Source organism: Phyllobates terribilis, unplaced genomic scaffold (assembly GCF_046119375.1).
Source record: "Phyllobates terribilis strain yellow unplaced genomic scaffold, ASM4611937v1 Scaffold_3__8_contigs__length_932513732, whole genome shotgun sequence".
In the NCBI taxonomy this organism is placed as follows: Eukaryota; Metazoa; Chordata; class Amphibia; order Anura; family Dendrobatidae; genus Phyllobates; species Phyllobates terribilis.
Window position 1 is genome coordinate 51,501,836 of NW_027362763.1, and position 26,150 is coordinate 51,527,985.

Consider the following 26,150-nt stretch of genomic DNA (forward strand, 5'->3'; position numbering starts at 1 on the left):
ATTGCGGTGATCTTATCAGGGTCGGGAGCCACTCCGTCAGCACTCACCACGTGTCCCAGGTACTGCACCTTTGGTTTCAGGAGGTGACACTTGGAGGGTTTCACCTTTAGGCCGTAGCTTGCCAGAGCTTCGAACACTTCCGCCAGGTGTTTCAGGTGGTCCTCATAAGTCTTAGAATATACGATGACATCGTCCAGGTACAACAGGACCGTCTCAAAGTTTCTGTGGCCCAGACAGCACTCCATTAATCGTTGGAAGGTTCCTGGTGCGTTGCAGAGTCCGAACGGCATACAGGTAAACTCGCTAAGTCCCATCGGGGTGGTGAATGCGGTCTTCTCCCGGTCCGCCTCTGCTACAGGAACCTGCCAGTACCCACTAGTGAGATCCAAGGTAGAGAAGAAGTTAGCAGATCTTAAAGCAGCCAAAGACTCCTCTATCCTTGGTAAGGGGTACGCATCCTTGTGTGTGATACGGTTGATTTTCCGGTAATCTACACACATCCTCATGGTGTTGTCTTTCTTTTTGACTAAGACTAGTGGAGCTGCCCAGGGGCTACAGCTATCCCTGATCACCCCAGCCTCCTTCATGTCTCTAAGCATCCCCTTGGCGTGTTGGTAGTGTGCAGGGGGTACGGGTCGATACCTCTCTTTTATGGGAGGATGGTCTCCCGTGGGGATGTGGTGTTCTACCCCCTTGACTCGCCCGAAGTCTAACGGGTGTTTACTAAACACTCTCTCGTACTCTTGAACCACCCGATAGACTCCCTGTTTCTGGTGTGAGGGAGTGGAGTCAGTACCCAAATGTAGTTGCTGACACCAGTCCTCCATTGTTTTCTTAGAGCCGTTACCTTCCTCCGGGTGAGATGGAGGCAAGGGTTCCACAGATTGTATAGCATTTTGGTTAATGGTATATAATTTGGCTAGCGTGGCATACCGGGGCAGGTACACTTCCCTCTTCCCGATATTGATTATGCGAACGGGCACCCTCCCATGGCGTACATTAACCACCCCCCGTGCTGTCAAGATGGTGGACCTACTGTCTGAGTAAACTGGTTCTACCATTGCCTGGTAATCTCTACCTCTCAGACCAGTAGCTGCCCGGCACCAAATCATCATTTCACTTTTTGGGGGCATGGCAATAGGGAAAGGGTCACACATTCTCACGCTACCAATCTCACCGCCGGAGAGTTCCACCTGTTGCCGTCGCATCAGTGCCCGGATCTCTTTTTGGAGCACTCGCTGCTCGCCGGAGCTGGCGTTCTTGGCAACCTGCTGTAAAAGGAAAATCACCTCTGCAAGACAATTTTCAATTACATTAGTTCCTAGAGTTATCTTTGGGTGACTCTCGTGTTTGTCAATGTCTACAATGATCAGTCCCTGTGCTGCCAGTTCAACTCTACCAATTTTAATGGTCACCTCTTTAAATCCGATCTGTGGCACGGGCTGACCATTGCTGGCGATGATACTCAAGTCGTCGTCAGGGTAGCGGGTAATATCCGAGTCATTCCAGTACTGCTTGAAGAGCACGTACGGGATGGTGGTGACCTGTGACCCGGTGTCCAGTAGGGCACTCATAGGAATGCCATCCAGTACCACTGGTAAGACTGGACGTCCTCCCACATATTTGTCGCGCCAGTTCGATGGGCCTGATGATCTTTTTCCTAGGGGTTGGCCCTCTACCCTAGGTTGTGCCAGTTTAAAGGACAGTACCTTGCCATATGTCCGGGTTGATTACAGCGGCGGAAGATGGGTCGTCCGTCCTCGTTGTATCGGTCGCTGGGTCTTCCTCTGGCCGGTGGGGTCCTCCTTGGTCGACGCCACGGGATGTCCTCCGGTCTGGATGCCAGCTGGATCTTCCCTGGAGTAGAAACCTGTAAAGACTGCACAGTTCGGGTTAGCGCAGCAACGCTTTTAGCTAGCTCTTGGACCTGATGGTGCAGGTCTGGAGCCGGGTCATTGCTCAAAGTCTGCGCATCAGCTCCCACAGGCCCTGCCGACAAGGGCGCCGCCTCCTGGTGGTAAGTGGTAGTGGGGCGTCTGTGGGTCACAACGCCACCTGGTGCCAGTTCTCGGAGCACCCGGATGGCTCTGTCCTTGAACTGTGCAAATCCCAGATGAGGGTCCTGTAAGGCCATTGCCCGCAACTGGGTTCGGTGGGCATTGCAATATAAACCCTCTATAAATTGTTCAGTTAACAGCCTGTCCTCGTCTCCCACGCCGTCAGGGTCGGTCTGCTTAATGGCTCTCAGGGCCTCTTGTAGGTTCAGGGCATAGTCCCTTATACTCTCATGTGCCTGCTGTTTGCACCCGTAGAATCTAAGCTTGATCTCGGCTGAGGTGCGGGTATCAAAGGTGTCCCTCAGCCGGGTTAGTATCCCTGCGACAGTCCTCCCCCCAGGTGGCCAGGACTTTACCTCCCTTTGGGCTGCCAAGGTTAATTGGGCCACCAGGATGCTTACTTTTTGCTCTTCTGTGAGGGGGTACACCTGGAAGAGGCTATCCAGTTTTTCTCTAAAGTCCTGCAGGGTATGTGACTCCCCTGAGTACTGGGGTAGCCAGGCTGCCCCCGGGATATAGGGCATGGTGAAAGGCATGACCGCAACAGCGGTGGCGCTGGCGGGGGTTGGAGCGGTGAAGCTCTCCTCCATATCCGACATCCTTCTCCCCCCTAGTGGACCGTGGCCTACCTTGCGATGATCCTCTTCCGTAGGCCGCGGCTCCGCAGTGGATCGTCAGGGTTGAGGACCTTCCGTCGCGCTCCTGTGACGTCGGCGTCTGCTGGGCTCCTTCCAGGACCTTACGCAACGTCCGGACGTGAGGCGGGGCTTCAGTTCTCGCGCGTTTTCGGAGTCCACGCCCCTCTTCTTCCCGCGCGGCATCCTCAAGATGGCGTCCAATGGCGGGAAAACTCCACGGATGGCGGGAAGAAGGCCGAAGATGGCGCCGGATGGCGGGAAAACTCCACCGATGGCGGGAAGAAAGCGGAAGATGGCGCCGGATGGCGGGAATCTTCACCACGGGTAAGTTTTCACAGTCTTTTTCAGGCACGCAGTACCCGGTGGTTGCGGGCACGAAATCCTGCCGACTACGCCAAAAGTTGACGCGCCCCTGGGCCTGTGTCGCGCAGCGTTGCGCACGCGGGAGCTTACCCGGAGCCGGATCTGTTGAGGGTTGTAGTCTTGTGGCGGTGATCCGGTCCGTGCCCAGGGAGTCAGACTAAGTGGCGCTGTATCAGTGGTAGATGTTGGACGACTACGCCACCCGCTGAGTACAGCTAAGGAGCTGCTGCTGCAGGGCAGACCGCTGAGGCCGGTGGTAGGATTGTGCAGCGTGATGGTATAACCCCCAACGGGAGGGGTATGGCCTCAGGGCAGCCGACGTGGATGATGGGGGTAGCAGGAACCACTCGGAGACGGTACGGTGTAGTTCAGGGTCTTTACTGGTGACAAAGATAGACCCTCCCGGAGTACTGGCTAGCGATTGGGGCCTGGTCAGTCCTTGAGCAGATGGGATCTCCCCTGGCCAGGCGGAGTTGTAGGCCTCCCAAACTGACTGTACTCTTCTGGCTACCTTGCTAGAGGCGGGTATAAGTAGCCCACGTCCCTGAGTGTACCGTGTGGTGCTCACCCATATGGCCGGTGACTCGGGGCCTTCTAGTGGCGTCCGATCTACGATGGCGGTGCTGGTCCCACGCGTGTGACCGTGCCTTCGGGTTTCTGGGCCAGAGGACCTGCAATCCCCTGCCGGTCGGTTTCTGCTGCTGGATAGGAGTTAGTCCCCACAGCCTCGGACTCCGGGTCCGGTGATAACTTCTCAGTCAGGGCGAGCTCTGCAGCTGCCAGCCCCTGACTCCTTGTAATACTGCTCCCACAGAGCTCCTGTTGTTTCTTCCTATGCTGCTTCTCTTCTCTACTTCTTCTCTACTCCCTAACCCTGCCTCAGCCCTAGGTTTATATAGGGGAAGTTCTTCCCCTCCCAGGCCTGGGCAGGAGGTGTGGCATGCATAGGATCCCTGACCAAGAGACCTCCCACCTGCTCTCAGACGTAATATCTCTATCACTGTGGCAACCAGACCCCTGGGGTGTCACATATGCAGTGCCATCCAGTCTCCAAACGTCACGTGTGTGGTTGGCACCAAAGATCTCGATCTTGGTCTCATCAGACCATAGAACCTTGAACCAGTCTGTCTCAGAGTCCGCCAAGTGATCATGAGCAAACTGTAGACGAGCCTTGACATGACGCTTTGAAAGTAAAGGTACCTTACGGGCTCGTCTGGAACGGAGACCATTGCGGTGGAGTACGTTACTTATGGTATTGACTGAAACCAATGTCCCCACTGCCATGAGATGTTCCCGGAGCTCCTTCCTTGTTGTCCTTGGGTTAGCCTTGACTCTTCGGACAAGCCTGGCCTCGGCACGGGAGGACACTTTCAAAGGCTGTCCAGGCCGTGGAAGGATAACAGTAGTTCCATAAGCCTTCCACTTACTGATGATGCTCCCAACAGTGGAGACAGGTAGGCCCAACTCCTTGGAAAGGGTTTTGTACCCCTTGCCAGCCTTGTGACCCTCCACGATCTTGTCTCTGATGGCATTGGAATGCTCCTTTGTCTTTCCCATGTTGACCATGTCTGAGTGCTGTTCACAAGTTTGGGGAGGGTCTTAAATAGTCAGAAAAGGCTGGCAAAAGAGATCTTTAATCCACACATGTGAAGCTCATTATTCTTGGTGCCTGAACTACTTCTTAATACTTTAGGGGGACCAAACAGAATTCTTGTGGTTTGAGGGGTTGAATAATAAATGACACTCTGAATTAATTTTTAACGTTTTAAAAAAAAAAAAAAATTTGCTGCAGTGCATTTCCCACTTCCAGGCTGATCTACAGTACAAATGTCACAATGCCAAGTTAATTCCGCATGTGTCAACCAGCTAAATCTGCAGGGGGTTGAATACCACTTGTAGGCACTGTATATGCCTGTGTGTGTGTGTATATATGCGTAGCTCCCCGAGGGTTCGGCCGCTACAGAGGTATTGCATCTCAGCCAGATGTGCGATATCTCACTTCCAGGTAAGGATGGAGTGTGGATCAGGACCCCGACACCTGCATGCATTACACCACATTTCCGGGGGGCAGGGCGACCGATATGCTCCAAGTAGAGCACGACAGTCCCTGTCCCTGGCTGGAGTGGGGGGAGGGAACACCGAGGAAGGGGGGACCCTGTAGTGCATAGGAGGGAGAGGGCAGTTCCTGGGTGCACTTAGAAGGAGCAAAAACCTATAATATAACACATGGACTGATAATATATAAAATGTAACATTTATTATTGATATATTAAAAACAATAAAAAATACATATGATATATCCTCGTTAAAGCCCAGGTGAAACGCGCGTTGGATTCAGGTCTTACGGGTCAGTACAGTTCTGTCATCTTTACTTACTCTATATTCTGTTTTACTATACTCATGCACTCTGCTGCTTCATTGATTGTTCTGTACTGTGAGTTTATCTACTCACACTTTGTATTTTATGTAAATCTTATATGATTACTTGCAGTGCGGATCTTTTATACATTTGCAGCATGTGATTGAATTTGATTCACTGGCGAATATTCTTATATGTACTATAGCTGTCAATCCCAGCGACCTTTGTTTGTGTTGCTTCCCTTTTCTTATTATACTTATGTATTTTTTATTGTTTTTAATATATCAATAATAAATGTTACATTTTATATATTATCAGTCCATGTGTTATATTATAGGTTTTTGCAGCTTATGCAGACACATGGGCATTTTGATGGTTTTGTGTGATTCAGTTTATTGATTGTTGCACTTAGAAGGAGTTTTAAAAGGTGGGCACCATCTTAGTTTAGTGTTCAGTTCAGTTCAGACAGAGAAGAAGAGAGAGCAGGAGGTGGGAGCAGAGGCTCGGCATGGGCTCTGCTCCGCAGGCTGGCCTGAGAGAGAGGCCGGGGCCTGGAGGAAGGAGAAGGAAGGAAGGCTCATCCGCTCCTGGAGGAGGCTCCAGGAACAAGGAACGAAGGGACCCCAGGGGTGTGGACCGGCGAGTCGCCACCGCACGCCCGAATCTACCTGTGTAGGGGGGTCAGGCCAAAGGGGGAGACCGGTCCCTGAAATTAGTGGAGGCGGGGAACTACCCTCAGCTAGAAGCCGGAGGCAGTGACATTTTATGTGGCACAGCCTCTCTCTACACCCGCTAGGAAGGCACCACATAGGGTCAGGGAAACAGCACCAACGTTGACCAGAGAAGGCCCGAGGCAGCCGGACAGAAGAGAGGTCACTGGCGGGGTATGACAGGCCAGAGAAAGGACACACAAAGGGGGTCCTGTGAAACGCTCCAAAGTTATCTGGGAGTAGGCCGAGCCCCTCACCTGGTGAGCACAGTGCGGCGTAGGACGTTATGACCAGCTGTAGTAACGTGGATAAAGAACTGTGAGTAAATACCCTGGACTGCATTACAGGACTCTGTGTCGTTACTGCTGCTCCCACGCACCATCACCCCCAACTTCCACACTTGCTGCCCTGAGGCTATACTCCTCCCGTGGGGAGTTATACTATTCTCTGCTGCACTCCCAACACCAGCCTCAGCGGTCTGCCCTGCAGCGGCGGTTCACTCTGACCGCAATCCACGGGTGGCGTAGTCGGACATTTAATCACAAAACCCTATAAATAGACTGCCATTTGGGTTGACCACCCTGAGCCACGGAACTGGGTCCCCGCCACGCAAGGACTACAACCCACAGCATCCGCAACGGGTCCTGTTCCGTGTATCCCCACACACGCGCGGCCCAGGGGGCGCGTCCTATGCCTGTGTGTGTGTGTATATGCCTGTGTGTGTGTGTATATGCCTGTGTATGTGTATATGCCTGTGTGTGTGTGTATATGCCTGTGTGTGTGTATGTGTATATGCCTGTGTGTGTGTGTATATGCCTGTGTGTGTGTATATGCCTGTGTGTGTGTGTGTGTATATGCCTGCCTGTGTATATATGCCTGCCTGTGTGTATATGCCTGCCTGTGTGTATATGCTTGCCTGTGTGTGTGTGTGTGTGTGTAAATGCCTGCATGTGTGTGTATCTGTGTGTAAATGCTTGCATGTGTGTACAGTGTGTGTGTAAATGGCTGTGTAGCACCCTGAGGACTCGGCTGCTACAGGGGTATTGCACCTCAAACCAGAGGTGTGGTATTCCACTCCCGGGTAAGGATGGAGTGTGGGACTGAGCTCAGTAGGCTGCATGCACTACATACATCCCATTTCCGGGGGACAGAACTACGGTACTCCCACCAAGTAGATGTGCAGGTACGACAGCGTCTGTCCCTGGCTGGAGTGGGAGGGGGGGTGGAACATCCCAGTAGTGTAGGGGCAGATAGGGGAGGGGCTCTGGGCATAGAGATAGGAGCCCATTGGGTGCTGGTCACCTGGGCTCACACATAGAGGGAGTATATATGGTGGGCACCATCTAGAGATAGGGTGAGTCTGTCAGGAGAGTTCTGAGGAGGAGTTCAGCCAGGAGGGCTGACAGGGAGCTGTGGCTCCGGCTGGGCCCAGCTCCAGGGCCAGGCCTGAAGCAGAGAGGAAGAAGAAAGGCCCAGAGACGCAGAAAAGAGGGAACCCTAAGATCCCAGAAGCAAACCAAAAAGGGTGAAGGGTTGGCAGAAGAGGGCACCGGATCCCAAGCTGGCGGAGGCAAAAGTAACCCTTAACCAGGAACCAGAGGTCGTGGGCAAGCTTTGCCACGACCCTCACCACATCCACCAGGAAGGTACACCAAGAGTAGGGTCAGGAAAGCCAGAGAAGGTTTTACCATAGAAGGCCCAAGGGAACCGGACAAAGGTGGATCCCTGGTGGGGACGGCCAGGAGAAAGAGAGAGAGAGGGAAGCTCAGGACCACGCTCCGGAACTGCCTGGGGGTTGGCCGAGTCCAGCACCTGGGGGATGCAGCACGGCTCGGGTGGTCACTCAAGGCCAGAGTGACTGAAGGAACACCTGTGAGTAAAAACCCTGAAACTGCATCTCACGTCTCTGACTCTCCTTTCTGCACTATCACTACCCCCATCATCCGCACCAGCTGCCCTGAGGCCATACCCCTCCCGTTGGGGGTTATACCACCATCGCTGCACCCATACTACCGGCCTCAGCGGACTGTTCTGCAGCGGCGGCCTTGTGACCGCAAATCAACGGGTGGCGTAGTCGACACAGAAACAACATCTACCAAGACTGCCACTCACTTAGTTTGACACCCTGGGCACGGACCGGGTTACCGCCACGAGACTACTACCCCCATCTGATCCGGCTCCGGGTAAGCCCCCGTGCGCGCGATGCCGCACGACACAGCAGGCCCAGGGGCGCGTCAACTTTGGCGTAGTCGGCAGGATTACGTGCCCGCAACCGACGGGTACTGCGTGCCTGAAGAGAAGTTCACATTTACCGTAAAAAGGAGTCTCCCGCCAATTCCAGAGGGTCCCCGCCATCGGACGCCATCTCGGATCGTTTCCCGCCGTTTGCCCGCCATCTGCAGTCTTTTCCCGCTGTCCACTGAGTTTCCCGCCATTGGGAGACGGTTCCCGCCATCTGAGAAGATTTCCCGCCCTGGCAGAGCGGACGCCATTATGGGCGTGCCAGAGGGTGGTAAGAGACGACCTCCCATCGTGGGCCTGGTCCCAGAAGATCGCCAAAAGCAAGGACCGCCCCCACCAGCAGAGACTGCAATGATAGAGATGTCCATCAGCGTGGGGGGACTGCCCCTGGAACTGACAATCACCAAGTTGCCCCAGGACCGCCCTCAGTGTGGGCGGATCAAGAACAAAAGAGTGAGGATGGGTGCAGCCTGGGGGAGTCTGGGGAGGTCGCACCCGGAGATGGAGGGAGAGTCAGGCAGCACCGACCCTGTGGTCAGGAGCCTGTTGCAAGCCACCACCCCACAAGACCTGGTGGAGATCTTGGCACAGCTCCCCCGAGACCGGGAGCGTGCACAGACCGCGCTGGAGGGCCTCGCACGGAGGATGGCCCAGGTGCAGCGAGAAACGCTGACTGAGTGGAGTAGGGAGATGGCCCAGCAGGCTGGAACCCGCCAGCGGAGCACGCCACCCGAGACGAGGAGTCTGACCGCCTCTGAGGATGGTGCAGGAGGAATGAAGGCCGGAGACGACGCCGTGGAAGGAGCTGAAGAGACGGAGGCAGGTAAAGGGGACGACACTACCCCAAGCCTAGAAACCGTGAGCCTGCCCCAGCTCCCCGTCGCAGAGCCCGAAATTCCCCCTACCGTGCCCGTCGCTGCACCGCCACCGCTCCAGACTAGGCCTCAAGCAGGAGCCGCGGCCACGCCCCCTGTGACGTCACGCGCCTCAACCCCGAGCGCGGCCAAGCAGGAGACGCCACCGGCCTGGTCGCAGGGCCGAGTACCCCCGGGCGCCGCAGTTCCAACAGAGCCCTCTATCTCCACCAAGTCACTGGCCTGGTCGCAAGGTCGAGTGCCCCCGGGCGCCGCCGTCTCCACAGTGCCCTTTACCTTTAGAGCGTCACCGGCCTGGTCGCAAGGCCTAGTGAATCCGGGCGCCGCTACTACCATCGCGCCCTCAACCTCCACCGTGCTACCCTTGGGTGAAGACCTGTTCGCCCAGCACACTTGCCCGGATGAGCAGCCCTTTGAGTGGCCACCGGAGTACCTCCATCCCCGACTCCGGAAGGAAAGGCCTCTGTGTGAGCCCCTGATTCCGGCTCCGGCGCCCGCCAAGATCACCCCACTCCCGTTGGAGGAGGCGCAGTTCGAATGGGACCCCACCGGAGAAAACCTCATTGGGTTCACCCATGAGACCCGGGCGGCCGCAGCCCAGCGAGCAGAGTGCTGCCGGCAACAGCTGGAGGTCTTCGACCGGGAACGGCGAGAGAGGCGGGTCTGCGAGGAGCGGCTGCAAGTACAGAGTGCGGAACAGAAAAGCCGGACCAGACGAAACTCCCGTGCAGCCTATGGTCCCCGCGCCACCGGGACCGTAATCAAGTTTCAACTGCAGCACGGTTGGGGTTTTATCCGGGACCACAGAACCCCCGGCGACGTCTTTGTCACCCGCAGGGACGTCGAGAGCCATCTGCCGGAGGGACACAGAGGACGTGATCTTTACCTGGGTGATGAGGTCACCTTCACCCGGCATCAATATGCCAAAGGTCCATATGCTCTCTATGTGCACAGATTGACTGAGGAAGAGCTGCGGTTTGAGGAAGGTCAAGAGGACCCGGACGGGTCTGAAGATTACCCTCAAGAAGGAGCAGGAGGATGCCGTTATTAAAGTACGGTACAGTGAAGCTGTAAATAGTTACCCGTAAGGGTACAAGAACTGTTACCAGTAAAGTATAGTCCCCGTAGGGACCAGCAAACTGTTACCCGTGTGTCCCTATCCCTTAACAGGCTGAGGACTGTGAGCAGCCATCCCTTATTCCCACTGACCGAGGACTGAGAGCGGTCGTTCTTTCCCTCTACCTGGCCGAGGACTGAGAGCGGCCATACCCTTGTAAATAGTTGCGCTTCCTAAGGCGCCCCCTACCGGTTTTATAGGAGGATTACTGTTTTCCTCCCAGTAACTGTGGCACTTTACCTGGTCACAAGTGCACAGTGGCCAGAAGCTCAAGAACATTTTATATAAAAGAGCTTTATATGAAAAAGTTTATATTGCTAGAATCTGATAATGTTTATAATGTTTTATATGTTGGTGTATGTTTTAAAAAGTTTGTATGTTTTGGTATGTTTTATTCTTTTACAGCCCGAGGACGTGCTGTGATTTACCAGTGGGGAATGTAGCACCCTGAGGACTCGGCTGCTACAGGGGTATTGCACCTCAAACCAGAGGTGTGGTATTCCACTCCCGGGTAAGGATGGAGTGTGGGACTGAGCTCAGTAGGCTGCATGCACTACATACATCCCATTTCCGGGGGACAGAACTACGGTACTCCCACCAAGTAGATGTGCAGGTACGACAGCGTCTGTCCCTGGCTGGAGTGGGAGGGGGGGTGGAACATCCCAGTAGTGTAGGGGCAGATAGGGGAGGGGCTCTGGGCATAGAGATAGGAGCCCATTGGGTGCTGGTCACCTGGGCTCACACATAGAGGGAGTATATATGGTGGGCACCATCTAGAGATAGGGTGAGTCTGTCAGGAGAGTTCTGAGGAGGAGTTCAGCCAGGAGGGCTGACAGGGAGTTGTGGCTCCGGCTGGGCCCAGCTCCAGGGCCAGGCCTGAAGCAGAGAGGAAGAAGAAAGGCCCAGAGACGCAGAAAAGAGGGAACCCTAAGATCCCAGAAGCAAACCAAAAAGGGTGAAGGGTTGGCAGAAGAGGGCACCGGATCCCAAGCTGGCGGAGGCAAAAGTAACCCTTAACCAGGAACCGGAGGTCGTGGGCAAGCTTTGCCATGACCCTCACCACATCCACCAGGAAGGTACACCAAGAGTAGGGTCAGGAAAGCCAGAGAAGGTTTTACCATAGAAGGCCCAAGGGAACCGGACAAAGGTGGATCCCTGGTGGGGACGGCCAGGAGAAAGAGAGAGAGAGGGAAGCTCAGGACCACGCTCCGGAACTGCCTGGGGGTTGGCCGAGTCCAGCACCTGGGGGATGCAGCACGGCTCGGGTGGTCACTCAAGGCCAGAGTGACTGAAGGAACACCTGTGAGTAAAAACCCTGAAACTGCATCTCACGTCTCTGACTCTCCTTTCTGCACTATCACTACCCCCATCATCCGCACCAGCTGCCCTGAGGCCATACCCCTCCCGTTGGGGGTTATACCACCATCGCTGCACCCATACTACCGGCCTCAGCGGACTGTTCTGCAGCGGCGGCCTTGTGACCGCAAATCAACGGGTGGCGTAGTCGACACAGAAACAACATCTACCAAGACTGCCACTCACTTAGTTTGACACCCTGGGCACGGACCGGGTTACCGCCACGAGACTACTATCCCCATCTGATCCGGCTCCGGGTAAGCCCCCGTGCGCGCGATGCCGCACGACACAGCAGGCCCAGGGGCGCGTCAGCTGCATGTGTATACAGTGTGTGTGTATATGCCTGCATGTGTTTGTGTGTATGTATTTGAGTGCCTGCATGTCTACGTGTGTATATGTGTCTTCACAATTGTGTGCGTGCTTCCCTGCGTATCTGCATTTTTGTGTGTGATTGTCTGACTGTGTCTGAGCATGACTGCGTGTGCATTTCTGTGTGTGCTTGCTTGCGTGTGCACGTGTCCCCATTTCTGTGAGTATGTGTATCTGCGTGTGTATATTAGGGCTCTTTCACATATCCTGATATTTACGGGGCTGGAGATATCCGTGTCCACCTGTGTGTCATCCGTGTGACACGTACCGGCGCTTGGGAATCAGTGTACAGTTAGCATTGTTCCCAAGAGCCGGGTGCTGAGCGCTGCCCTCATCATAGATCCCTGCCGGCGCTGCGATCAGCAGCAGCAGGGTCAATGATGAGAGTAGTAGTCTACTCCTGCCGTGTCCAACTATAAAAATACGAATAAAATAAAAAAATCCTTATACTCACCTCTGCTAAGTGTCACCCGCTGTAATCCGTGCGAGCGCTCACGCCGAGGAGAATGACTCCTGCAGCGAGCGGGCCCCGGAGCTGCACTCAGTGATTAACAGGGCACCCCTTGTTGAGTGTAGCTCCAGGGCCCACTCGCTGCAGGAGTCATTCTCCTCGGCGTGAGCACTTCCACGGATTACAGCGGGTGACACTTAGGAGAGGTGAGTATAAGGATTTTTTTATTTTATTCCTATTTTTACAGTTTTACACGGCGGGAGTAGACTACTACTCTCATCATTGACCCTGCTGCTGCTGATCGCAGCGCCGGCAGGGATCTATGATGAGGGCAGCGCTCAGCACCCGGTGCTTGGGAAGAGCGCTGTCATCAGTGTGCGGGACATTTTGCGGGAGGTGCAGCAGGTAAAACATTCATTTGAGTGGGTCTATGTGTACCAATGTCTCTGGTATGTGTGGAAACTGTCATCGCATGTACTCAAGTGTGAAAGAGCCCTTAGTATGTGTCTGTGTGCAATTGTTTTCGTGTGTGTAAGCACCCTTCTGCATGTCTCTGTGCTCTTCCGAAGATTTATTATATTTGGGGAGAGATGGGAGAGAAATTTTAGGAGACAGAATGGGGAGATGTGTGAAGAAACAGTATGGTGAACCAGAGGAGGGGTGGGAATGAGTGCAGGAGCAGAATGGGGAAGGGGAATGTGTGAGGAAACAGTATGGAGAGTGGGGGAATAGTGTGAGGAGACAGTATGGAGGGAGAAAAGTGTGAGTTGACACAGCACAGAGACTAGGTAGTGTGGGGGAAGGAATGGAGATGCGGCAGTATGGGGGAAACAGTGTGAGGGCACAGAAAGGGGGGAACAGTATGCTGAGGAGGGGAAGTGTGATGAAGGGGCACAGTATAGAGACTGGGCAGTATAGGGGGGACACAGTGTGAGAGGACAATGTGAACAGGGGGCCCAGTATGGTAAGGAGAGGACAGTGTGGAGAGCAGGTACCATAAGAGGGGTAGAGTGTATGTCATGTTTTGTGCAGGGAGCATTGTAAGAGTTAGGTTTATTCAGGGGCTCAGTGTAGATATTTTTATTCAGGAGCATTATAATGACTCTGCTATCTTTAAGGTCATCGTGTGGGGATGTGCTGCAGAATACCGGAGAAGATGGAAGTCTGCAGAGACGAGCTGTGGATGAGAAAAGTCATCATGGAGACTGGACAAGAGGAAGAAAAGAAAGAAAGACTCTAATCAGAGAAGACGTCTCAGGTAAGATACCTGGATGTAAATGTTCATTTGTGATCCTGCCTGTGTCTCATCAGTACTGTGGTTCCTGTATGGTCCCCAGTCTGATGATGACTGATAACTCCCAGTATCTCTATTGTTAGTTACATACTGGGAGTTGTAGGTTTATGCGATACAAAGATATATGGGGCTGACCTGACATTACAAATGGTGGTGGTTCAGATGATGTATTCATGTACTGATGTGTTTGTGCTCGTCTGCGTGTCTGGAATAATATGTATTTTTGTAAGATGCGTGTATGTAACTGTGCATTGTGGTGTGTAATAACATTCATATGCTTGAGGCACCTTTACTAAATCTATTAGGACTCACTCACATGTGTTAGGGAATTCCATTTGTCTTTCCACATTTAGGAACAGACAAGTGAAATTTGCTAACCTTGTCATAACTGTCACCATAGGGATGTGCTTGTATGGAGCGGGTTCAGGAGCTGAGCCTGCTCCATACCGGGCAGATGTCGGCTGTGTTACATAGCCGGCGTCTGCCTGTAACAGCAGTGATCAGAGCTCGCCTTGATTGCTGCTGTTTTGAGTATTTAAGTGCCCTTGTCAATCACTGACAGCGGCATTTAGATAGCACAATGGCCGGTGCATGCAGTCACCTGCTCCCTTCAGCCCCTGTGACGCAGTTGCAGGTTGCTGATGGGTTGCCAGTAGTGCTGAGTGAGCGTGGTCGGATAAGAGACATTACAGTCACCACGAACTACAAAGTGAGCGTGCTGCAATAACGTCCGGCACCTTGATTGTGACACTTCCATGGAGCCGAACCTCAGGCTGAGCTTCATTGAATGACTAACATGGCAATTCCTGCATGTGTTGCGTCTGTCTACCGCCGCAAAACATGCTACCCCGGGGACTCGAGCATAGTAGCAGAGCACTACAAGATACTCAGATAACACCCGAGCATGCTGGGATCCATGGAAGATGTCACAATCAAGGTGCCAGACGTTATTGCAGCACCCTCACTTTGTAGTTCGCGGTGACTGTAATGTCTCCCTCCTTGCACCGACCCTATGACAGGAAGCGAGTGGCGCCAGGGAGAATAAAATGTAATTTTCTCCGTGTAGCCAATGCTTTTCCAACAAGCCGTCTAACCAGGCTTTAAACCCTATTTACCTGCAGATTACCCCTATATCTGCAGATAAATAGTGTTTTTCAAGGTGACAAGTAACCATTAAAGGGACTCTGGCAGTACGGAATGACTGTTCGAACAAAGTCCTGCCGCTAGGTGCTCCACAGCGCGGCCAATCAATTAATTATAGTGCATTATAGAAAAGCATAACAAGTAATAAAACCGTTTATGGTGGGCTGTAATGTGGGCCCCCAGAGTCAGTTCCCCTGGTGGGCCCTAGGCACCCCAGTCCGACCCTGTATGGAGTGTTGCGCTCGGATGAGGAGAAGAGCTTGGAGAAGATGCCACAGGTTACCATTCTCCCAGATGGGGATTTCTGGGTGAGCACCGCTCCGGCTCCGAAGGAGGAAGCATCAACCTCCAGGAAGAACTGCTTGTTGCAATCCGGACGGTGCAGCACAGTGGCGGAGGAGAAAGCTTGTTTTAGGGAGACGAAGACCTCCTCCGCTTCGGAAGTCCATTCCTTGGGATTTGTTCCCTTACGGGTGAGTCCGGAGATGGGAGCGGTCCGAAAGGAGAAATGAGGGATGAAGAGGCGGTAATAATTTGCGAAGCCCAGGAATCGCTGAATCGCCTTCAACCCCTCCGGTCGGGGCCATTTTAAGACGACAGAAACCTTCTCGGGGTTCATCCGAAGACCAGTCTCGGAAATAATATATCCCAGGAATGGAAGGGAAGTCTGCTCGAATAGACATTTCTCAAGTTTTGAGTAGAGATGATTCTGCTGGAGCCTTAGCAGAACCTGATGTACATTCCTCCGGTGTGTGGGCAGATCCGGAGAGAAGACGAAGATATCGTCCAGGTACACCACTACGCAAGAATACAAGAGATCACGGAAGATGTTGTTAACCAGCTCCTGGAAGACGGCTGGGGCATTACAGAGACCAAAGGGCATCACGCGATATTCATAGTGACCGTCCCAGGTGTTGAATGCCGTCTTCCACTCGTCTCCCTGGCGGATCCAGACCAAATTGTACACCCCACGAAGATTGAGCTTGGTGAAGACCCTGGCGCCTTTAAGGCGGTCAAACAGCTCAGAGATTTGAGGCAGGGGGTACTTATTCTTGATGTTAATCTGGTTAAGACCCCTGTAGTCAATACACGGCCGAAGCGAGCCGTCTTTCTTTTTAACGAAGAAGAATCCTGCTCCAGCCGGGGAAGTAGATTTCTGGATGAATCCCCTAGCAAGATTCTCCTCAATGTACTCAGACATGGCTAGGGTCTCAGCCAGCGACAAGGGGTAGATACGCCCGCGGGAAGGAGAAGCACCGAGTACCAGGTCGATAGGGCAATCATACGGCCTATGAGGTAGTAGTGCCTCAGCTTCCTTCTTGTCGAAGACGTCTGCATAGGACCAGTAGGGTGCCAGCAGACCAGGTAGATTAGCTGGAGTAGACGGAGGTTGAGCCGGACGAACCGGAACCAGGTAAGTCTCATGGCAATCCTGCCCCCAACGGAGCACCTCACCAGATTGCCAATTCAGGATGGGTTCATGTCTCTGTAGCCAGGGTAGACCTAGCAAAAGGGAGTGAGAGAGTCCAGAGAGCACGTGAAAGGAGATCCTCTCCGAGTGCAGCATTCCCACCTGAAGGGTTACAGGCTCTGTGGCGAGCAAGATGGTCTGCAGAAGGAGTCTCTAATCCACGGAAGCGACTGCCAATGGTTCGGCCAGACGTTTAGTAGGAATTTGATACTGCTCCACAAGAGCCTGAGAAATGAGATTCCCAGCGGCTCCGGAATCCAGGTGGGCGGTCTCAAAGAAGCGGATCTCACCACTGGAAATAGAAATGGATAGAGTCAAGGACGGAGAGGATTTACTCTTGCCTAGGATGACCTCTCAGAGTGGTCTTAGACACTGGAGTTTCCCGGCTTCACCGGACAGGAACGGATCAGATGCTCCTTACTGCCACTGTAGAAGCAGCTCCCCTTGGCTCGGCGCATCTCTTTGCGACACTTGACCATCTTGATCTGGTGAATCTGCATGGGTTTGGGCGATCGTGCCTGGGGAATTGCTGGTTGGGAGGCAGGTTTCTGGAATACAGGAGCAAGACAAGGAAATCTTCTCTCCCGGGTTGTCTCCTTAACTCGTTCCAAGAAACGGATGTCAATCCAGGTAGCTAGTGACACCAGGGTGGAAGGAATGTCCCGACGGGCTAGCTCGTCCTTGATTCGTCCAGAAAGACCCTCCCAGAAGGTGAACAAAAGGGCCTCGTTGTTCCAGGCAAGCTCAGATGCGAGAGTGCGGAAATGCATGGCATACTGGCCCGAGGAAGCAAAGACGCGAAACGCGCGTACAGGTGCTGGGCAGTGTGGAATCTTCTATTATGGCCAATGGTCTGTATCTGTATATTTGATTACAGTAATCCCTTTCTATAGACAGGATTAATAGTGGATATTTGATTCTGGTATACATCAGTATAATGTTTTACTAATATTTGATCTAAAGAGATGTATACCTATATATATTTATTTTCTCTGTACTCCTGTGAGAATTTGTTGTCATTTACCCTGGAATATTCAGAATATCTCAATACTGATTAAGTGTAACTTATACTAATCTTCTATACAAACCTCTTTTTTGAAAGATAATTAATTATATATATAATGTGAAATACTCTTAACTGAGAGATCTGTATCTACCTCTCATATATTTGAAACAATATGCTGTTATCCATCTTGCACACAATGTTATAATTGGGGTACTAAACATGCAAAATATCTTTTCATAACGGATTGGAGAAAACTGCATTTATTCTCTATACTTTTAAAAGGGATATACTAGTATATTTTTTACTTTTGCATTGGCATTTACTACTACCCATATGCCTTAAGAATATATCTAAACCACACTGCCCGGGAATTTTCTATTGGTGTTTTTATGGGCGGAGATGATATTTTATAAAAGCTTTCTGTGTGCTGTGTTTAATAAAGTATCTAAATTAACTTATATGACTACTTCATGTGATTTCTATAGATATAACGAAGGGAGATTTAATAGACGCTCTTGAAGGGGAATAAAGCCTGTAATAACACAGCAGGGCAGGAGGTGGGTAGTGTTTATTAGGAGCTTAGACCCGGCTTCTGCATTCAGTGACACTTTCCCTAAACCTTGTGGGGTCATCTAATATTTTTATCATTAATATTATTATTACTATTATAAAGCGGCTCGAGGGAGCATTATTATTTTTAATAAAAAAGAACAGGTAGTCACTATTATTATCATTATTATAAGGAGGCCCATAAGGGGCACTATTATTTTAAGGAGGTTCGAGCCACACTATTAAAGTGAAACTGTCAGTAAGATCAACCCTCATAAGCCGTCTACATAAAGATGCAGGTCATAGAAAGTTGAATAGAGTGATGCCTTGATAGCCACGATTTGATGAATGTCTTAATCAGAGAAATCCACTTTTTTCTTAATATGTAAATGAGCTGTTAGGCAGGGTCATATTTGTAATAAAGACCCCCATTTTTGGAAGTGGTTGTGGCAGAGCAGCATGGGCCAGCGTGCTTCATATGCCAGGGTTGGATGCAGCCCCAGCCCCACATGCCCTGTTCCCACAGAAAGATATTTCTGTTAGCACTGGAATCTGAATTTCTTATTGATACAAAACGCTATAATTTTTATTGTGTATAACAGATAAAAATAATTTATCTTACATAAAAAGACTCTAACTGATCAGAAGAGTAAAGCACCCATAGCGCTTTCCTCCTTGCCTGCATCTGGTACTGATGCTGAGCCTATATTGTTGCCTACTTAAGGGTTGCAAGGCAACTTCCTTATAAGGTAAGATGCCCCTTTAAGATTAGAACACAAGATTCCATTATGACATCACAATTAACCATCACTACTTCTACAAGTGTTTACACTCCTGTTGTCACTTTGACATTCCGGTGTCATTGCTGTTGGTGTGATAAGCCATATAGCTAGTCATATACTGACCGCGCTTGGATTACTGGAAATGTCTGGAATTCCTCCAGACAGACTTCAGGTGTTAGCACTACTCCAGGGGATTCTTACCACCTATGACCCTGACTTTGTGCTACCACTACCCGATGGCGTCCTCAGCTTCACTTACCGGCTGGTTATGGAGCTTGTGAGAGATTGCCTGACCAAATACCACCAAGGTTGTATAAGCTCAGAATATCTTGAGCATTTACAGCAGAACATCTGGACATTAGTACAGCAGGTAAGTAGCAGACAATCTGCACAAATTATATATAATAATAATGGAAAATAATAATGGAATACAAGTTTAAGTTTAACCTGTGCCAAATACCCAGATAAGAATAGCCTGGAGTCAAAACAGGGCAATCAGGCTACATGACAAAGGAGAGGGTGGGATCTAAAGGGTTAGTTGAATTAGGGATGGGAAGGTCCTGGATGCGGGGGGAGGAGGGAATAGGATTGGTTAACCCTTTATGGACCACAAAATTTTTTCCGCTCTCATTTTTTCCTCACTTTCTTTCAAGAGCCATAACTTTGTTATTTCTCCATTGGCATAGACATGTGAGGGCTTGTTTTTTTTGGATGAGTTGCAGCTTTCAATGGCTCCATCCTATTTACCATACATTGTATTGAAACAAGGGGAAAAAAATTCCAATTGAGATGAAATGGTTCTTTGTGTCACTATATTCAGAGACCCATAACATTGTAATTTTTCTGTTGATAGGACTAAGTAAAGCCTTTTTTTGCGAAGTGAACTCAGATTTTTATTGATACCAAACACCTATCAGATCAGACTTTAACAAATGTGGCAATACCATATATGTTCATGAAGTTTATTGATTATTTTCATTTCTTGTTAATTTTCATCTTTATAGGCTGAAGAAAAATCCCAAAGTGGAGAATTGGCCTTTTTTAAACAACTGGCCCAAAATGTCCTGTATGTACTGGAGTATCCGGCCTACTCACTGGAGCGCCTGGTAAGGATCCATCATCTTCTACATCTCATGTCCTTGTTGTCTGATCTTCTCCAGATTACCAGTCATATAGCAGAAGGTCAGATTTATGATGGTAGAGGCCTTCCCCTCTCCGCTCCAGGCAGACACAGGATATTCTATGGCGGCCTGTCTCTGCGGCTCCATCCTCTGTGGTGATAGTCTGTACTCAGCGGTGCGGAGCTTGTATTTCTACCTCTGTCTCACTCCATCATCACAATCTTCCTCCTTGTAAATGCTGCAGTTCTGATAGAAGTTATTAGAGAACAGTTGTAGATACAAGTCCCTTAAATATTAATGTAAATTTGCTTGATAGAGCGGCCGTGAATTGTCCGCCCAATACTGAACTTGTCAGGTAAATCCAGGTTTAATCCTTCCCGCTTTATATATATGGTAATCTAGTGTTTGAGAAACGTTATATTAATTGTATATCTTATATCCATCAGGAAACATCAAAAGGCGACTCCGCAGAGGGGCAAAACCTAAATGTTGCTGACCCTGATAACAGTCAGCCAGGGCCAAAATCCGATCTGATAGAAGGTAAGACGATCATCTAATATTTTACATTCAAATATTACGTTATTGAGAACGGCAAAGAATATGTGGATTTATTCTTCATCCTCTGGATAAATAAATAAGCAAATAAATAGGAGAAACCTGCATGGTCTGGGAGGGTGGGGAGTGAGCCCCTGATGCGCGTTTCATGTAGACTTCATCCATACCCCCTGGAAGAAGCCTACGCAAAACTTCTTCAATACCCCTTGGAAGAAGCCTATGCGAAACACACGTCGGGGTCTTGCTCCCCACCCTCCCAGACTGTGCAGGTTTCTCTTTTTTATTTGTCTTATTTATTTTGAGGACTACAGATTGTTCCTATATCTTCTACATTCTAAACAGACACAAACTTGTATGAATACGATTCTGAATAGGTTTTGAAGTGATTTTGATCAGTTGTTCTTGGTTTGAAAGAGAGAGCGTTCTCTGTGTCTGACATTCTCTTATTATTTTTTATCATGAATTGTTCTGATTAATCAATAAAATTTGTTATGTTTTTTGATATTTGACTTTTTTGCTTCCTTTTCTTTTGGTTATTAAGTGCTGATACAGACATTTAATAAATGACGTTTCTTCATTATTTTAGGAATAACTGTGCCGGCAAATACTGATGGTGGACTATGTGAAACACCAGAGATCATCCAGGAATCTGCCAGTGTAAGTATCAGAGGGACGTCTGTATATCGTCAGATGACGGGTGTGAATTATACATCCCATATTATATCCCATATGACAATAGGATATCACTGGTCGTCATGTAGATCAGACATATTATGTGTGATAATGGCGTTATTCTTCCTGCCCCCTCGGTGTGATGTCCCTTATCCTTCCCTGCAGTATTGATTTATGTGTATGGGGGATTTCCCTTTATAATATAATGGGGTCTGTGGAGGGTCCGGCTGGTATCACGTTCTCTACAGTGTAATCAGCGGGGACATAATATAGAAGAGAGACGTTCCTGCATCTTGAGCTTTTATTCTCCTGCATTTTCTGTCTTAATGTCATTTCTTATTCCTTTTTAGACCTTGATCGGATCATTGAACCCAGTGAGAAATCCTTGTAAGAGCGACTATAAACCGATCAAACTGATCAGCAGTGGAGCCTTTGGGTGAGCTTTACTTTGGTATAATATTTATTTCCCAGGGCTCCTTATGATGATGCCTCGGTGTCCTGCCCATGTAATATTCCCATAGAGAAATTAGGAGTCCACATCACTGTCCACATCTATCTGTCAGGTCAGTTAGGATGTGACGTGGATATGGACCCTCCATTGATAATCATTTATGGAGTATTATTTTATGCATTTCTAGACATGGATTTATAGTGATGGCCTCACATCTAGTATTAACCATTAGTACAGGAGATCGTTTGATGAGGTCGATAGATGGACTGTTAATAAGAATTTGTAATAAATCATGGATTTTCTTCCTCTCTAGGGCCGTCCACTTAGTGCGCCATAAAGACACAAACCAGATTTGTGCTATGAAGACAATGGACAAGGAGAACCTGAAAAAGCCAAAGAGACTTGAATTGGCCTTTCTGGAGAGGGACATCTCAGCATTCGCCGATTGTCCCTTTGTGACCTCCATGTTCTGCTCTTTTCCTACTAAACTTCATCTGTGTATGGTCATGGAGTATGTACCAGGTAGGACACATCCATTGTATCCATATCCAGCCCACGTCTGTTTAATCCTAGCACCTATATATGACCATAATGTGCCCACATGGATGGCTACATGTAGTATACAGTATATTCTCTACATTACACAGTATATCTCTATATAGGCCATCTTGTCCAAATATTTCCACTTATTTCATATTCACCCTCATCATGTGTAATTTACATTGAAACAAACCCTCACCTCTCATATTTGCTTTCTTCTATAGGAGGAGACTGTGCCAGTCTTATAAAGCGCAGGGGTCCTTTACCAGTCCCCCTGGCCCGTATGTACATTGCGGAAACGGTTCTTGCTGTGGAATACCTGCACAGTTATGGTGTGGTGCACAGAGACCTGAAGCCGGGCAAGTAAGTGACCCCAGTAGTATAGTAAAGGGGAAAAAAATTATAGTTTTTGTACAGTCTATGGGTAATTACTTGGGTCTGACACCATTTCTTTCTTTCACAGCCTCCTGATATCATCAACAGGACATATTAAGGTCACCGATTTTGGGGTTTCAAAACTCGGCCTCATGAGACCAAGCTCAGATATCTACAAGGCTTCAACTGAGGACATCACCAGCGAGTTCCTTGATGAAGAGGTAGGCTTTACTTACAAGATCTTGCACTTTACAGATTTCATCTCTTTACCCTTCTCTGACAATTTCTCTATAAAACATTTGCACTAATGTTATTTGACGCAATTATATTTATTGATCATCATCTCATTCTTCTGTTGGTTTCCAGACTTTTGGCACCCTTAGTTACATGGCCCCAGAAATTATCCAAAGGAAAGGCTATGGAAGGCCCGTTGATTGGTGGTCAGTAGGGATCACCCTACATAAATTTCTTTTGGGACGTACACCATTTAGAGGGACTTTAAAAAGAGATATTTTACGCAGTGTCCTTGAGGGTAAGTAAAATAATCTGAATGCTTGTGATGTCACTGTTATTTGGTTTCATTGGTTTTCTGGTTTAATTTCTAGCCTTATTAAGAACATTTTTTATGAAAATTAATGAAAATGTTTAATTTCCTGTAATATTTGCTTTTTATATAACAGATAAATTAATTTGGACATATCATAAATACTCTACTCCACACGATGCTCAGGACATCATCACTCAGCTGCTCAGAAAAGATCCAGCAGATAGACTTGGGACAGGTAATATTATAATAGTATTATGACTTATTACACCTCTTTGACCAGACAATTGGTTGTGTCCATGAGGTTCAGTAATCTACCTACTTATCCATTCCCCATTTTTCATGCTGTGACTTTCAGTACATTTCCTTCATGTCTGCTGTTACATCTTCAGTTCAGGTTAACATAAACTGTACCGATATGGAGCAGTTTCTCTAAAAATGACTGTATCACTTTCTTTCTTGTCTTCCTTTTCCAGGAGGAGCAAATGAGATCAAAATGCATCCATTTCTGCATCACTTAGACTTTGACAACCTTCTAAGTCAGAAGCCCCTGTTCGTTCCTGAGCTAAAGTCAGATGAGGACACCCGCTACTTTATCAGTAAGTAAAATGAGACGTCATCTGCAGAAAACTGCTTTGTGTCTTGTCTTTCATTTTATGTGAAAATAAGTTCTCAACATTATTAGTGATAACAGGGTGACTGTCTGACCGGGTCTTATACTAATTATCTCTGATAACACTTGTACTTTGTAGCTCGTTGTAGCAGACACATGAATTCAGATGAGGCGGACACAAGAGAGGACAATGACTGGCCAGAAATAAAAAACTTTGTATCATCTTATCAAAGGTTTTCTAAAGTAAGTATGTGGCTACTAATATGTCTAAAACCTATAATTACAAAAATGCTTAAAATAAATCAATTTATTTTTCTCCGTGTGTTTTAGCTAAATATCACCAATACCGGGATGATGACCAATGTAGAGCCTATGTCACCTCCACAGTGTTCCCAAGAGAACAGTGAAAAACACTCAGACATGTGAGTAGATTATTATTATTATGAGATTTAGTTCTGATATGTGTTCAGAACCAAATACAAGACACGAGTAACACAAATCTAAATCCAGCATCCACCACCCCTCTGTGCATCTGACTTGTGATAACACTGCAATAACAGTTGATTATTGTGACCAGCCATTCATTTCCTGCTCATTTCAGGCCAATATTACTAGTTGAGGTCCTGGGCAGGGTATCCCCTCTAGGTTGTCCTAATTGGCCTCACAAACAGGTGTTCTTCATTTTTTCTATTGTTTTTACTTTTAATTTACTGGTCTTTCTTCTACCAAACAGGCAGAAAGAGTCTTCCTCTTCTAATACTAAAGGAGACAATCAGTGTTTCACTGCTAAAAACAACGAGTCATCCTCGTCCTCATTGTCAGGTATGTACAGGTTTATAGGCCATCCAATTATAGCCTATAATCCAAAATTATAATGTGAATCAGCACATGAAGGCTCCAAAAATCATTTACTTTATTCCCGTTGCTCCCCTAAGTATTCCGTTTTTTGAGTTACGGGTCTTATTTAGTGCTAATTTTTATCGTCTTTTCCAAGAGGGCGGTGCTCACAGGATCCTCTGGGGCGTGTCTTTAGGTTGCTCTGCAATATAAAATTGTGAGCCATGCCCCCTTGGAAAAGACCATAAAAATTAGCACTAAATATAAATGCCCATATCTCTACAACCATAGGGTGGATTTTAGCAAAACAAATATCAGAATACTCGGGGAAGCAGCAGACATAAGATAATAGTGAATCTCAGACACTTTTGATCTAGTGACGGGTCCTCTTTAAAGTTGCATTGAATTATTATCTAACTGATTATATAATAACACAGTGGCTTGCTGCAAGTAATGTCATGATAATAAGGGGACATAGTTCCTTGGAGACACCACATGGCAGCACACAGAAATGCTACACGTGCATATTAATCAGTTGCATAACTCTATATAGATATAAAGAAAATATTTTAGAAGTTTATAATTAATATTTTTTTCGGACTTTTTGATTAGAATCTCCAGTTCAGAAGAAAAGAAAATATTTTCTAAAACTGAGAAGACAAGAAAAAACTGAGAAAGTAGAAGAGGGGGAAAGTAGGCGAGGTAAGTGTGACAATAATCTCCATGTTGTATGATGTCAGTGAGAAGAAGTCATGTGGAGCAGATGTTATCTGTCAGTGGTGGGATTGTCACATGTATGATGACTGGCAAAGATCCCTGCCCTCTGTGTGATGAGATTCCTCTAACGTTCTCCCACAGTGACACCACAGTAGTACCCTCTAATATGGAGTCCCATTACTTACATTAGTTTTACATCTTTTCTCATAGGTTCCATCTTCTGCCGGATGATATCATCCTGCCGGCGTGGATTATCCAGGGCTGCTCGCGCTGTCAGAGGAAGATGCTTTTTTGCCTGCTGTCACCAGGGCACCTTAGACATCTCGAGGACAGAAAACCCCCACATCTAGCACCCTGAAGAAACTACAGCATGTTCAACATCAATGCTGTACCTGTATGGAAGGATTTGAACCATCTACCCGTGGCCTCCTGACCAGCAAGAAACACCTGCTAAAGTTGAAGGCTTCTCCAAGAACATGTCTTCATCCTTCCATGCAAGATTTAATTAAACTAAATAAATACAAATTTTAAATTGATTAATGTCTTTTAGAATTTAATTGATTACTACTGATATTTTTGGTATATCAATACTATACATCATATACCATATATCTGAAGGGTTGGATTCCAAAGTGGAGAACAGCGGTTCTATGTCTCCAATTAATCCTCTGAACCTCAGCCAAAAGTGGAGAAGAGGACCAAAGATTCTGCTATTCCTAAGAGTACATACACACATAGCCTTGTAGATGCCAGTAAACCATCGTGAATTGCTGGCAGCTGAGCTTTAGGAAAGCTACCTGTCCGGAGATGTGCACCGTCGACAGTGGTGAAAAAAAGCATTATAATGAGAACAATATGGCCAAAGGACCCTGGAGCCTTTGGCCCTGGGCAGTAGCCCAGATTGTATCATTGTAATCTGCTAATGATTTCACAAGGAATGAAGC